Here is a 14,786-nt window from a genome sequence, read left to right on the forward strand (position 1 = left end):
ACTGCCATATAATTTTTTTCTTTTTTCTTCCCTGCCTTTAAGAAATTGGAGTATTAGTTGAAGGGGATGAAAGTCCATTTCAAATAATAATCACAATGCTTGTCAAGGTAAACCACAAAAGTCACTAAATAAACCTGTCTTAACCGTCTGGTAGCTTGACACACAAGCAGTCAGGCTTGCCTTAATAGCAAATTGTGAAGCATTTATGAAGTACTTGGACAGTAGTAAAGTTACACCTCAAGAGCAATCCCAAACCATTATGGACAAAAAGAATAGGTTTTAATAAATAAAATTATACCAAAATGACAACCATCCAATAAGAGATATGAGCTTTTAAAATGTTAGGTAAAAACAGTGTCAACAGATGCAAAGTGCTAACTGGAGGTATCTGGTCATGGGGGATCGGAACAAAGTCACAAGTTCAGGCCAATCTCAAAGGTGTGTGGGCCAGATACAGGACCAGATTCATCCAGCTGGAACTTTCACCTTCTGACTTTGGTGTGGGACTATGCGATGCTGCTTTGAGGAGCCTTGCGTACTTTAAATCGGATCAAATACAGTTGGTCGCACTCTGCTCGTCACACCAGCAAGTTGCCCCAAGGAACTGTGGTCAATGTAGTGGCGACGGCGAGTACGCCTATGCCACGGTGTGTATAGAAAAGTATGTGTCGCATTAGCCATCCCTGGACACGTGTTTCGAGGTAGTTGCCTCTCGTCAGCAGGGAGCAGGTAAGTGTATAGGGGTGCCGCGTGGACTGCCAAAAAGTAATTAAAACAGGTAGAGTACCTCTCATGGCGCGCAGGTGCAGGTCCAAGGCTCGTCAGCCCGTTGGCTCAAGGGAGCCGTAAATAAATCAAATACAGTTGGTCGCACTCTGCTCGTCACACCAGCAAGTTGCCCCAAGGAACTGTGGTCAATGTAGTGGCGACGGCGAGTACGCCTATGCCACGGTGTGTATAGAAAAGTATGTGTCGCATTAGCCAAACCTGGACACGTGTTTCGAGGTAGTTGCCTCTCGTCAGCAGGGAGCAGGTAAGTGTATAGGGGTGCCGCGTGGACTGCCAAAAAGTAATTAAAACAGGTAGAGTACCTCTCATGGCGCGCAGGTGCAGGTCCAAGGCTCGTCAGCCCGTTGGCTCAAGGGAGCCGTAAATAAATCAAATACAGTTGGTCGCACTCTGCTCGTCACACCAGCAAGTTGCCCCAAGGAACTGTGGTCAATGTAGTGGCGACGGCGAGTACGCCTTTGCCACGGTGTGTATAGAAAAGTATGTGTCGCATTAGCCGGATCTGGTGAAGCGTTCATGTGGGAAACGGCAGCATGGCTCTGCCCGACTCGTCGTCGCTCGGTGTCAGATCCAGTGAGCCTTCAGGTGGGAATGCGGTGGCCCTGTGTCGCTTTGCGTCGGATCCCATGAAGCTCTCTACCAAGAGCTGCACAATGTGACTACTTGGGACTCTGCATCGCTTGTTGTTGGATCCAGTGAGCTTTCAAAGTAAGCTGCGTGGCTCTGCGTTGGATCTGGTAAAATATTCAGTTAGTCATGGAGAAGTACATTCTGATCCCAGCCAAGGGTCCAGGGCCTTCAGGACAGCACTTGGGTGTTAGAACTCACTCCCACAGAAGCCAGCAGATGGGAGTACGTCAGGTCCAGTTCAGTCTGGTCAGTAGAAGTCACTACTGGGATCCTGGGTTCAATGCATACAGATCCAGTCTTCTTTCAGGTTTTATATAGCTGCATAGTCCTTCTTCTGCTCTCCACAGGCCCAGGAGTGTTCTTATTTCAGATTCTGGAGATGATACTTTGAAGCCCTGGGCCAGCCTGTGGGTGGAGGAATCCCCTTTGTCTAACCTTAAAACTGGTTCTGGTTCTGGTCAGTTTGACCCTTTCTGCTGGGTTTGGCTACAGCCTGGCTAGTGAAAAACAGGCAGGGGCATGCCTGATGTTAGGTTCTTCTCTATGGCCAAACCAGGCTCTATTGAAGGGTAATCAGGACAGGGGCACAGATCCCCCCAGCCATCCTGTCACGAAGACCCTCCGCTCCCCACAACCAGTTCCCTTTGTCCACAGTTCGGGAGTCAGCAGGGGCCAGGTACCACCCTGACACTGGCAGGAAGGTAGTTTTAAGTTTAGGCAGAAAATTCCAATTTTCTATAAGTGGCATTTTCATAATAGTAATTTAAAATCCAATTTTACCAATATGTTCAATTTTAGATTTCTTTTAAAATTATTCCTTGAAACATGTTTCTAGCTAGTCTCAAGTTCAAGGTTTGTATTATTAGGAGTTATAATGTAATACAGTGCTTTTCTTTCAGAGCGCCAGCCTTGCTGCAGTGAAAAACGACATTGGAGATTTGTCACTGCCAGGACATGTAAAACATTAGTACACATGAGCTACTTTTTAAATATCATGCACCCTGTCCTGTGGGCATTGATGGCCTACCTTAGGGGTGACTTATAAATATTAAAAAGTAATATTTTGGCTTGCAAAAGGTGTATTTTCTGAGTCGAGGTTGCAGTTTAAAATTGCTTACAAAGGCTGCAAGAGCAGGCCTAGGGCATGTGTGTTTTTAGTGCTACTTTAGTGGGTGAAGGAACGAGTGCTGCAGTTCACTGGTAGCATTTAATTTACAGGTCCTGGGTACCTGTAGTACTATATATTAGGGACTTATGAGTAAATTAAATATTCCAATTAGATGTATGCCAATTTTGCCATGTCTAAAAGGGAGAGCACAAGCACGTTATCACTGTTCAGCATGTGTAGTAAAGTGTGCAGAGTCCTATGGCCAACAAAAACGTGTTCAGCTGAAGAAAGCAAAAGTCTGAGGGAGTACCATGCAAAATATGCTCCTTTCTAACATTGTTGCATAGATCCACTGGCCCAGCCCATTGGTCGGTTTGTTACATTTCTTTAGCAAAAAGAGTGGAAGCTGGCATCTGTTATTCCCTTAGTGTGCAGGATTATATTTCTGAGTCCAAGACATAGTCTCTCTTTGTGGCCCTATTCACTGTGATGCGGATCAGTGCCAAGATTGGTTGTACCCCTTCGAGGTTAGTCAGCTCCTCAGCCAGCCAGCACATGATTGCAGGCAGCGGCTGCACCTCTTGAATCTTGCTACTGTGGAAGAACAGCACGTCAGGCCTCTGCAGCAGCCACATGTCTTCAGTAGCTGTGGCCTCAAGGCTGTTGGGAGTCCTCTGTTACAGCAGTGTTGTCGGGACTCACAGGAAGACCGAACAAGTCACTCCAGCCATGTTGTGGTGATGCCAGATAGTTTTCTGATGCTTGGGGGTTGCAGATACTTCATGCAATTCTCCACATAAACTATGCAGGGAAGCTGGATGATGCCTCACAGCTGGGACAGTTTCCCTAGCAAGTCTGCTCTTCTGGGTGCTCCATCATCATGGAATACAGCTGGGATCCTCCCCCCTAACTGGACTCTCCTGTCACAGAGCCAGACACATTCCTTCCCTCTCTGAGCAGGCAGGCATGCAAGCTACTACTGGCCAATCAGACTCACAGCTCTCAAGCAAGTTACACATACCTCATGTAATATCCCCTCACATCAGAGAGCCTGGTTTCAGTAACTGGGCTCCTTCCATCAGCTCCAGGAATGCAGCATGACCTGCCTACAGTCTGGGGGAAACTGTACTCCCACCTTCATCTTGTATGATGTCAAACCTGTGTCAATTGAAAATGGAACGTGCTCTCACCACCACAGTCTTACTTGCAACCGTATCTCACACACGTACACTTGGGAGGTCAGCGCAAGGGTCTGGGTATCAAATACAAGAAGAACTTTACATGAGTGGGGCCTGTAGTCATTGCACTCTATATGAACCTGGAAAAAGGTCAGTTCAATACTATAACCCACAAAATCTTGTATACCTCCACCACTACTTTACATCAACAGCCCGGGCATGGACATTGGTCCCATGGTAGGACAGAGGGCATGCTTAGTCTGCCGCTCCAGATCAGGGACAGATTCAGGACCTGAGAACATCACTGACAGTCCTAGGCCTCAGAGTGCAAGCTAGATTAAGTTGTTAGCAGGGACAAGGTAAAAACCAGGATACCAGATACACAAATTGTTAGGTTAGGTTACCATTGCATGCAATTCACTATCCAGGGGACATTTCCAGCACTGCATTATCTTTCTTTTTGTTACTGCTGAAGGACTCTCTTGTGAACATGGAAGTATCTTTGTGGGACACATTGCGTGTGAGATATCCCTTCCTGGATTAACTAAGCCAACTCCTTTTTTCTCTCAATTTGAACTTCCTTCTGTAGTATAGTTCACCCACAATGGAAATGGGACTATTTTATGTCTGTGGTAATCGAGATTTACACCTGCCTGGGTACCCAGAGACTGGCCCAGATGTATACCATTAGGCAATCAGAAACTCAGCTCCCTCATTTACATGCTAGACTTCCCAGAAACATTTCCAAGACAAACTGATTCTTTGCCATCCTGTTGCCAAGTTGTTGAATCGGACTATTGATCTGTGAAAAACGTCAAGGTGTAAAAGAAATAGAGGCCAGGTTTATTTTGAGCCAGTGGTTGGCTGTGGGCCCACTGGTGCTCATTTCTGGTGACCACCACTTATTTTTTGTGATCAGACTTTTTCCCAGAGCGAGAGAGTGAAAAACACACACGGATGGGGGGGCGGAGGAAAAGAAAGATGGGAAAAAGGCAGAAAGCAGGAAAACGGCAAGGCTTTGGTAAAGGGGAAGAGAGTGTTAGGTGGTAGAATAACGAGACATTAGGTGAAATCAACAATATGCAGTCTAGGTCTTTGGCATCCCGACATGCACTAGTACCAGGCTCGGGATTCTAAGCAGAACTTTTCGCCCCAACACTTATTCTCTCACAAAGTAAGCACTGATTGGAAGACGTACCGACCTCAACTGCTAATTACTTAGGTTTGATGTCTGGCCATTAAAAAGCACAACAGAATGTGACTCTGCAAGATAGAATAGTCTTGATTTTGTCTTTGCTGCCAATGGTTACATTTGTGCAATTATAGGTGCAGAACACAGCACTTTTTCCCCAAAAATGTATCTAGGCATACATGAACAGATTGATCATATACAATAGAATGTAATGGCTTAAAACCACTGATGATGAATTGGCTTTAATGGGATTTGGACAGAGTTGAAAGCATATCTGGAGTCTGGGTAATGAAGATGATTGAGCATGTGTTAATCATTTTCATAATCCTTTTTGCAGACTTACGCACCTGTCTGAATCTGTATTATTCCAAGCTCAACTCTTATTAGAGGCAAGGGTACATCCCTATTTTAGCCTTTGAGGACCCTGAAAAATAATGATGACCGGTTGTTAGGTTATGGTTCTTTGTAATGTTATAATATGGAAAAGCAAGTGAACTGATTGATGTTAGACCTGTCATCTTTTGGCTTGCTTCCCCTGTCTCTTTGCTTTCTGACCTCCTGGTTTTGATGACCTCCTGGTTTTGATGGTGTGCTGGACTTCGTTTTTTTCTGGTTTAGAGTTTCTGCGCACTTTTCACTTTTATTCAGTGCTAAAGTGCAAGTGCTCCTACTGTAAATTGTGTTATGATTGGCTTTCCATTATTGAGACATTTTGTTTACTAGTAAGTCCCTAGTACAGTGCACTGTGTGTGCCCAGGGCCTGTAAATTAAATGCTACTAGTGGGCTTAAAGCACTGGTTGTGCCACCCAAACAAGTAGCATTTCAAAGGTGCCTCAGACCTGCCATTGCAGTGTATGCGCACAGTTGTACTGCCATCCCGACCTGGCAAGTGCTCCTACTTGCCAGGCCCTAACCTTCCTTTTTCTTACATGTCAGTCACTTATTAGGTAGGCCCAATGTACCTCCATAGGCAGGGTGCAGTGTATGGGAAAGGTAGGACATGTACTGGTGTGTCTTCCATGTCCTGTTAGTGAAATACTGCTGATTTCATTTTCACTATGGAAAGGCTATCTGTCCCTTAGGCTAACATGGGAGTTGCTTTGCAGCATCTTACAAGCATAACTTTCCGTGGGGATAAGATGGAGAAATGGAGGTTAGGCTTCCTGAACTCAAAATTTAAAGATACATCTTTTAGTAAAGATGATTTTTATATTGTGTGTTTGGAAATGCCACTTTTAGAAAGTGGTATAAACAAGGGGTAGGCCCTTAACTCGGCTAGAATGGACCGATAACTGCTACACATATAAAAAGTTTCTAGCCATTTATTTCAAACACTGCTACTGATTTAAGCAGACTAGGACCAAGCTATCTAATAAAATGGTCAACATTGTTTACATTGTTTATTCATGATATAAAAAAACCGGTGAATCCCAGTAATCTGGTAAAAATTCCTCCGACTGCTCCCTGGATTGGGTATATAGAAGTGAAAAGAGAGGGCGAATATTTTTTACCCATAAATACAAATTTTCTTTTTTCTGTTTGTGTTCATTATCTTGCAGAAACCCAGTCCCAGCCTTGATGAGAACCCTGTGTAATCAATTGCCGTTTGAAACGCGTTGACTCACGGCACCATAAGGGGGCAAATTCTAGCCTTGTAAAAAATGCTTACAACAGGAAAATATTGTTCTAAAAATGTATATCCTATGTTGTTTTGAATGTCACTCCCTTGTGGGCAATAATCTGCAGTAGCTATCCAGTAATTGTTGGTACGGATTACCTTTTCTATTCTTGTCTGTTGCTATTGACTAGTACAATCTGCATAACTGATTTCAAAGTGATGGTTGCTTTATAATTTGTTTTGATGTCATATCATTTTTTAAGTGTGTTGCTTTCTGTCATTTAAATATTTATGAAAAAATGAAGAAAAAGTGAATAATCATGAATAAACAATGTTGACCTTCTTATTAGATAGCTTGGTCTTAGTCTGCTTAAATCAGTAGCAGCGTTTGAAATAGCCGGCTAGAAACTTTTTGTATGTTTAGCACTTTTAGAAAGTGGGCGTTTTTTTACTTAACCATCCTGTGTGCCTCTGCCATTTGTGTATTCCCAGTCTGGGTTCAGAGTGACAGGGGCAAGGGATGTGCATTTACACTAGACAGACATAGGGGGGGGTTGAGGTGTGTCTTGCCTTTCCTGGGTGACTCATAGCCAAGTTGAATAGACCTGGCTGCATTTAGAGAAGTAGGAGGAGCTGTTGCTTGCACCTAAATGGACTTTGGCTGCCTTCTACAAAGCTGTCTCCCCCCTCTGTAAAGGGAGAACTGGTCTATGTATGCCAGTGAAACTTTGTGCCAACTTCAAAGGGAAATGTATTATAAATATTGTGACCTGGGAGAAGAGCTGGAGAAGCTGTGAGGAGGAACTACCACTTTGCTGTGCGCTTTCCTGTGCTGCCTACAGTGGCTGCTTCTGTCTTGGGCAGGGAACGGACTCAGGAAGTCTCAGGAACAACAAAGACTTCACCTTCCTCTGGGTACCATCTCTGGGACTGTGTGTTTCAGTTACCACAGAGGAAAACCGCAGTCCGCCGCTGTCACCAAGACCGCTGGTGGCTCCGCGACCGGAAGGCACTGCAGAGGGCACCGCCACACTTCACACCGCAACCCAACGACGATGTCCGCCGCTGCTTGCACCGCCACTTGTGGGCACCGCCTCACTTCACTCCACCACCCCAGTCTCTCCGATGATGATGCTGCAAGCTGGCAACGCCGCCGCTGCCTGCACCGTGGATTGGGGGCACAGCTCGTAAGTTGCATGAAGCACTGCCTGATCCCTCACCACAGTCTTGGTTCATCTACACCAGCTCCATCGATCCTAGATCATCAACAACCGCCATGGCCAGCACCGTGACTGTCAGCACCGTGACAAGCACCGCCCCACTTTGCACCGGAGCCCTGGTCTCACTGATGACGCTGGACGACCTCCACCGAACCACTGCCTGCACCATGACCTGAGGGCACTGCATGCCGCACTACTCCGTTCACATCCACAGCCTGGACTTCCAATGCAGTTGGCCCTCACCACCGGGTTGGCCGGAACAAAAAGGTACTGTTTGAGGGTCTTCTGACACTGCAGCCGGGCTGCACTGCTGCGGCCAGCCGGAACCGTGGGATTTGTTGGTTCACACCGCTGTGATAGCCCAGGACAGAGCTATCCACTTCAAAGAACTGTTTCTAAAATCTATTTTTGATTATTAATATTCTTGAATAACTGTATGTTGGATTTTTATTGTTTTGGTCTTCTTTTACACAGATACATATTGGCTATTTTTTTTTTTAACCTGGTGTAGTGTCTTTTTGAAGTGTTTTCACTGTATTATTGTGAGTTATGTGCAAATGCTTTACACATTGCCTCTAAAATAAGCCAGACTGCTCATGCGAAACTACCAAGGGGGTGAGCAGGGGTTATTTTAGAAGTGTAACTCCCTTATCCTGACTAGGAATAAGAGTCCCTCCATGGACAAGGCGCAAACCATCACCAACTAGAGTATAAGTTTGGGTGTTAGGGAAAAGACCTAGCGCTCCAACAAGATTCCACAATATAAATTGCTAGTTCTATACAAATAACTGCGGTGCTTTCAACTCGAGGATACCACCCAATTCCCCAAAAGATTCAATCAAAGATTGATTAAACTATTTAACTTGAGTTGATGCACACGCAATAATTAAAGACACAATATTTCAATATATTTGAAGAAAAGACAATATCCATTCGGGCTTCTGTTCTTCTTTAATCCTTAATAAAGTCTTCCACTCCCAACGCGTTTCGTCGCTACGGGATTAACCCAAAACGACTGCCTCAGGGCTGGAAGTAACATAGATAACAAAAAATTGGGATCTACAATATTCATATACATAATAACATCAATAAGCCCTTGATAACCATCACCAACTAGAGACCCCCAGTTCTAACAGATGATGAATACAGTAATGTGTTAAGCTTGTGCAAATAAACAGAGGAATTGTGAAATATGTATAATTGCATTCACATGACTACAACCCACTTCAGCCATATTTTTTTGCTTGTGCTAACATTTTCTACAGGAACTCCCTGCCTCTGCTCATCAGTTTCCAGTTCCCGGCACTCAATGCTAGAAAATGAAATGAAGGTTATCCGAATGTTTTCATATTCTTACCATTTGAAGGTCACTTCACTTTTACTTTTGAGCAGAGACTAGGCACCGTCATGTATTTTTTTTTAAATAATTAATCACATTGCCCTGTTTGAAACTTATGAGCATTGAGGTATAGATATGAGCTTGCTCCAGCTCCACTCACTTACGTTGGGGGAAACTCTACTTGGCTTACCCTGTGACTCACCGATTAAAAGACATTTTTTTTGTTAATAAACCCTTTTCAGACTTCAATCAGTGAAAAGGAAGACTTTCTGACAATAATATTGTGGTACCAAACCCAGTAGTGTAAGGCCCCTGAGTCTCACATATATCAAAGATGTTCATTGACCTTGGATTGAATGGGCACCCTGAATGTGTCTTCCAAGTCCCCCCCCCCCCCCCACCCCACTGCAGGGGCTTCAGGGGGGTCTTCGTTTATACCTCTGACCAAACCTCTATCACATAAACACGGCACAAAAATACCTGCCTCTCTGCAGGCCAATCATGTCCGTAGTTGAAGTCGCAAACACCCCTTAGCTTGATGCTGCCCAAACCACCTTTGTTGAACGATGCGATTTTAAGCCTGCAAAGCAGCCAAACAAAAGTACAAGGGCTCAAACACATTAGAAATGCACCAGAAAAAAAGAAACAATAAAAAAATGTTTCCACTGAAAATAAAATTCACTGCACTGCCCCTGGACCTCAGAGGCACGGGCATGTCAGGAAAACCTTTCAATTTCCTATTAGGAGGGTATTGAGAGGCAGCAGTCAGCGCGAGAGGTCAGAGGTAGGAAGTGGAGGGGGGACGCTGCGTACACAAAGAGACAAGGGCCCCAGGCGATGGCAAACACAAGACGAGCACGCACCTTGGAGGCCTGCCCCCACCTGCCAGTCAGGGCTGGTAACACAGCAGCGGTTCTGCCTTATTAAGCAGGGAGCCGCGTGCTCCCGTTTTCTCCCTCTCTCGTGCACATACATATGTGTGCGCTCACCCACACGCAGCCATTCTATTTTTAATAACTGTGACAGGGTGATTTTCAGAAGCAGAAAATTCCCCACCACAGAAGCATCCCTGGGTTGCATTTTCCTCCGCTCTGCTGCAGCCCGCTCGTTTTTCGGATTTCGGATTTTTCTCTTCTCCTGAGCCCTGTTCTCTCACTCCATGTGTGTCATGGGAGGAGGGGCAGACGAAGGTACCGGTCCAGGGAGCGAGCTGCCCAGGTACCCAGTGGGAAGCTAGGACGGGAGGAGAGGTGAGCGTGCGCCAAGCGGCTACCCTTGAAGACACTGTCCCTGCGGCACCTCGGGCGTTCAGCTGCCGCCATGGTGAGATGATCCGGGCGCCCACAATGACGGGCAGTGTTCCCCGCCCGTCTCCTCGCAGGTAAGGCACGACGGGCGTCTCCCTCTCCCGCAGAAGTTTTCTAAGTGGGGCGCCACACGAAGGAGGGTCAAGATAGTAGTGCGATTGTATATGTTTTAACATTTCCCACTGTATTGTATTTATTATAGGTTTATCCCCAAGCGCTATGAAGTTGCTTCCATGTGTCATGTTGGCACTATACAAAACCAATGAATACATGGTGAATATTTAAATAACGCTTTAAAGGCGCTATGTGCTATTGATGGATATTTCGTGGCACCCCCCTGTCAGAGACAATGCCCCTTTCCACATTTCCGGGTTAATAATAGGCAAAACTCCATGTAAGCAAACGTTCTCATGGTGTCAGTGAAACACCCACTTGCGAACGTCCGAAAACATTTTCCGATGACCCCCAATGTGATGGTAGTCTGATTTCAAAAAAATGATATAGAAATGACGTGAAACTCCAGTTTCTCAAACTTAACGATACGCAGCAATGGAAAAAAAATCTGAATTGTGAGTGATTTGTATGTTATTGCAGTGTTGATTCTGTGCAACACCCACTCAACCGTTCGAACACTCCAAAGCGCCATGGAGGGTAGCAACACGTCAAAGCGCTAGGGTCCAGGGAAGGAAGGCTACAGTGGGTTTTACGAAGCAGGCAGCGGGTGTGTCAAAAATGCAAATACATACTTGTGAATAGTTTGCATTATTTTAAAAATAAAGAGTATTTTCGGTATAAACAATAATGCAGATAATTGATAATCGGCACACATGAGGGAATCCTCCATAGCTATTGATCCCCTCGTTAAAGATAGCCTGCCTACGTACATTTGTTGGTGCGTGGTGTATGTAACGTGCCACCAGGGAACGCCACGCGGGTGCACCTACAGATATCCCCGTTGTTAATGGTCTGAATACTTATAATTGCCCCTTTGTACGGGTGCTCGTATAGATACATTAGGACGAGCTGGGAACTGGATACAGGTGTTATTGGCCTTAATAACCAATTAACTGGAAAAACGAAGGAAGAAGAAAGTCAGATCTGGAAGGCTTTTCCAGTTTCTTCGAAATTGCAAAGTCAGAAACGAGGAAAAAAGGCAGAGTTTACCATCATAAAAAAAAAACCTCCCGAAGGCACATCTAAGATTGTTGTCATGGCAACCGCAGGGAAGCAGGGGTGCCTGGGAAAAAAAAGGGCCACGGCTCACATATATACAGGGTGGAATTTTTTACCTTCAGTTATAGTCATGGCGAGAAAGTCTCTGTGTTGGCGCTTCGTGTAGAGACGTTTTTCAAAAGAAGGTGTTTGCTCAGCTGAGAGGGGCTGGGATGTACGCCTCATCTTTACATTGGCGTGGCACTGCATCACAGGCGTTTCTCGAGGCAAAGTTCAAGATTTGCGGTTTTAAAGACCCTCGCGATGTCATATTATGTAATGTGACCTTATGTTGCATTATTTATGTTAGTTTATGGTATGTCTTGTTATGATAAGTTCAATTGTTTTAGTTATATTTGGTCGATTGGTGACCGGTTTTATGTTTTCTCCTATTCTATATTATCATGCTATGTTAGGCAGAACATGCTATATTATGTTATGTCCTGGTAAGTTATGCTATGTTATTTTATGATTTTATTGCAACATTTACACAGTGGGTACTACACCTATGTGGGTCACAGAAACATTTACCTACATGGGCAGCACTCTATGCCACGTAGGTGAAGGGGGGGTGTTGTCTTTGTTTTGTGGCCCTAAGTGGGAAGTGTTTCTGTCTTGTGTCTGATTAACACTGAGGCGAGGTTATCATGTTATGGGAGGCAGAGCATAGCAGTGTGTTGGATGATGAAGTGAGTGTGACAGACGAGCAGTTTTATGGTTTTCAGCATGGAGGTAGCTTTGCAGATCCCTGTATGGTGTTCCTTATGACTATAGCCCAGTGCTTAATTTGAACCGGTGGTTTCAAGGGCTCAGCACCGGCACTTGATCATGAACATCAGCGCTTATAGTGCGAACTTGACCCGAAGGTATTGGAGCACGGAACATTCATTTTCGGTAGGCACGGGAGCTCTGTTTTAGGCGGCACTGGAGTTGCCAGTGTTGCAAGGATTCTGCTTAGAAACAGAACTATGCCTGGGACCACAGAACATCAGTCTGTAGGAACTGAGTCACCATACCACATCAGTGCCTACAGGCCCAAATCCAGACTAGCTCATAGTTCCTTACTTGCTAGCCTAACCTTTCCAGAGAAACAAGTAAGGTAAAGGTGCCCATTACCTTTCGCTCTCTCATGCATATCCACAAAAGAGACGCAACAAAAGCTTGCAATATTTATTAGGGGTTTCTCCTACAGGAATAGAGAGGAAGCAGTGTGTATATTGAGAGCAGCACAAGGAGAAACCCCAAATCGCAGCAAGTGAACCTCCTGGTCCATGCTAATCAGTTGATATGATTTTCTCGAGCAACTCTAAACTTATAAGGTGACAATCCTCCGCTCTCCACCCAGGCGAGCCGGCAGGCCCCCTTTCTTCTTCTCACACCCAGAGCAAAGGGTGTTTCATGGTGCCCCTATTCTCTAGTCCTGAGGAAGACCCCGCCATAAGGTATCTAACAGTCTACCCCCAATTAGGGTCGAAACGTCAACTGTGTTGTCGTTCTATGCCAACAATTACCAGCAGTGATTTGTAACTGTGATTCTTTGTTATAGCAGCGTTAAACAATTTGTACTCCTTGTGGCTTACACATGCCACTGTTTATTGTAATTAATTTCATAATGATGACGATATCACCATCTTTTTCTATCACCCTTATGACCCTCACTTGATGCACTTTTCCTCCCTTTTCCTTTCTCCCACTGCCGTGGGGCACTTGTGCAAAGTATTTGGAACTACATATTGATTGATCAGCATTTATCATTGTTCAATGTGATTAAATATCATTGAACCAATTTCTTTCCCACGCACCAGTGTGATTTTGTTTTAATTGTTCTTCATGAGTACATGTACTTCACTGGGACCGCCCATTATTGTACTGTTCGATACCCAGGTCCCAGTGGCTGTTTTGGGTCTACCCTTTGTTTATAATACTACTTCTCAGGCAGCAGAGCTCTCTCTAGTCTCAGGACCTTTGCCATGAGAGAATTTGCCCTCTCTGTTTTCAGAATGGACAAGTCCCAGCTTATATGATGAGAATTGCATGTTCAAAACATCAGCTGGATTTTTCTATTATGTTTAGGTGTTAGTGTCCGACCACAGATCTTGTATGAAATGTTCCTTCTGAATCCAAACAGAAGAACTAAATAACAAAACATGTGCAACCTATTTCGAAAATAAATGTGTAACACAAAACAAGTGTGTTCTTTTATAATGTGTGCAAAGCAAATTCTTGCTATTACACGCAGTTAGGCTAACTTAAAGGAGAAAACACAGTGGGCCTCTAGGATATGCACAACACCCTCCCTTTGGGCAGCACAGTGACATAATGATTAACTAAACAATAAAAAAAATACAAACTAAGCAAATTCAAAAGCATTGCTAATGAGCATATTATATAAAAGGATTATAACTTCAAAATAATCGGACAAAAAATATCAGAGGAGATGTCAATTTAGAAAAAGTTTCCAAATTCAAGGTGTGCAGGAGGTATCCATGATGTCACTCGCAAACTAAAAGGCTTCCAAATCCTTAACGTATTCAGTCTCTGCAGGCGATGATTGGTTCACAGCCCAGTTCATAAATTCCAGGAAACAGATATGATCCTCGGTCTCAGCCGCTGCTGAGAATGTTGCTGGACAACCTGCATCCGTGTTATCAGAGCCGGTATTTAGTGATCCATGTGCTCATGTACACATCTTCTCTGGTAGAAGTGGCTTATAGCTCGCATAATGAAGAAGCCATAGACCTATGGGACAACTCTGAAAATGGGTCGCTAAGAGACTCATCAGCAGGGTAATGTCCACGGGATTACCGTCTTCAAGGCCAAGCAAATATCCAGTGCCCATTTAAAGCGGCACCAGAGGCAGTGAAACACGGATCGAACGCAGGTAAACCAGCTAGGTTGGAATGACAGTGACCAAGCAAGGTCCAGTTCCTGGAGCAATAAGATTTCGAAGAATTGAAGCATGTGCGCACAACACAGCTGGAGCGCTGGTCGTGCCAGTGGGCCTGCAAACAGAACATCTGTTGCGGAGGAGCAAAAATAGAACCAAAATGCCACAAATGTGGAATAATAGCAGCAGGAATCCGCCTAACACACTGGAAAAAAGGGAATGAATAAAAGCCGGTATTACTCCAAAGATTGTTTGGAACGAACTGACCAAGCCAGAGCCTAAAATCTTTAAAAAGTGTGCAAGGC

General features: G+C 44.7%; 1 protein-coding gene across 1 annotated transcript in view; it reads left to right on the forward strand.

Annotated features, from left to right (window-relative positions):
• The first annotated feature begins 10,043 nt into the window (after positions 1–10,043).
• Positions 10,044–14,786, forward strand: part of KCNJ9 (potassium inwardly rectifying channel subfamily J member 9) — a 169,072-nt gene continuing 164,329 nt past the window's right edge. The window contains exon 1 of the mRNA XM_085637353.1: positions 10,044–10,456. The gene's annotated coding sequence lies outside the window, so the exon portion shown is untranslated. The remainder of the gene's footprint in view (positions 10,457–14,786) is intronic.

This window comes from Triturus cristatus, chromosome 12 (assembly GCF_964204655.1).
Source record: "Triturus cristatus chromosome 12, aTriCri1.1, whole genome shotgun sequence".
In the NCBI taxonomy this organism is placed as follows: Eukaryota; Metazoa; Chordata; class Amphibia; order Caudata; family Salamandridae; genus Triturus; species Triturus cristatus.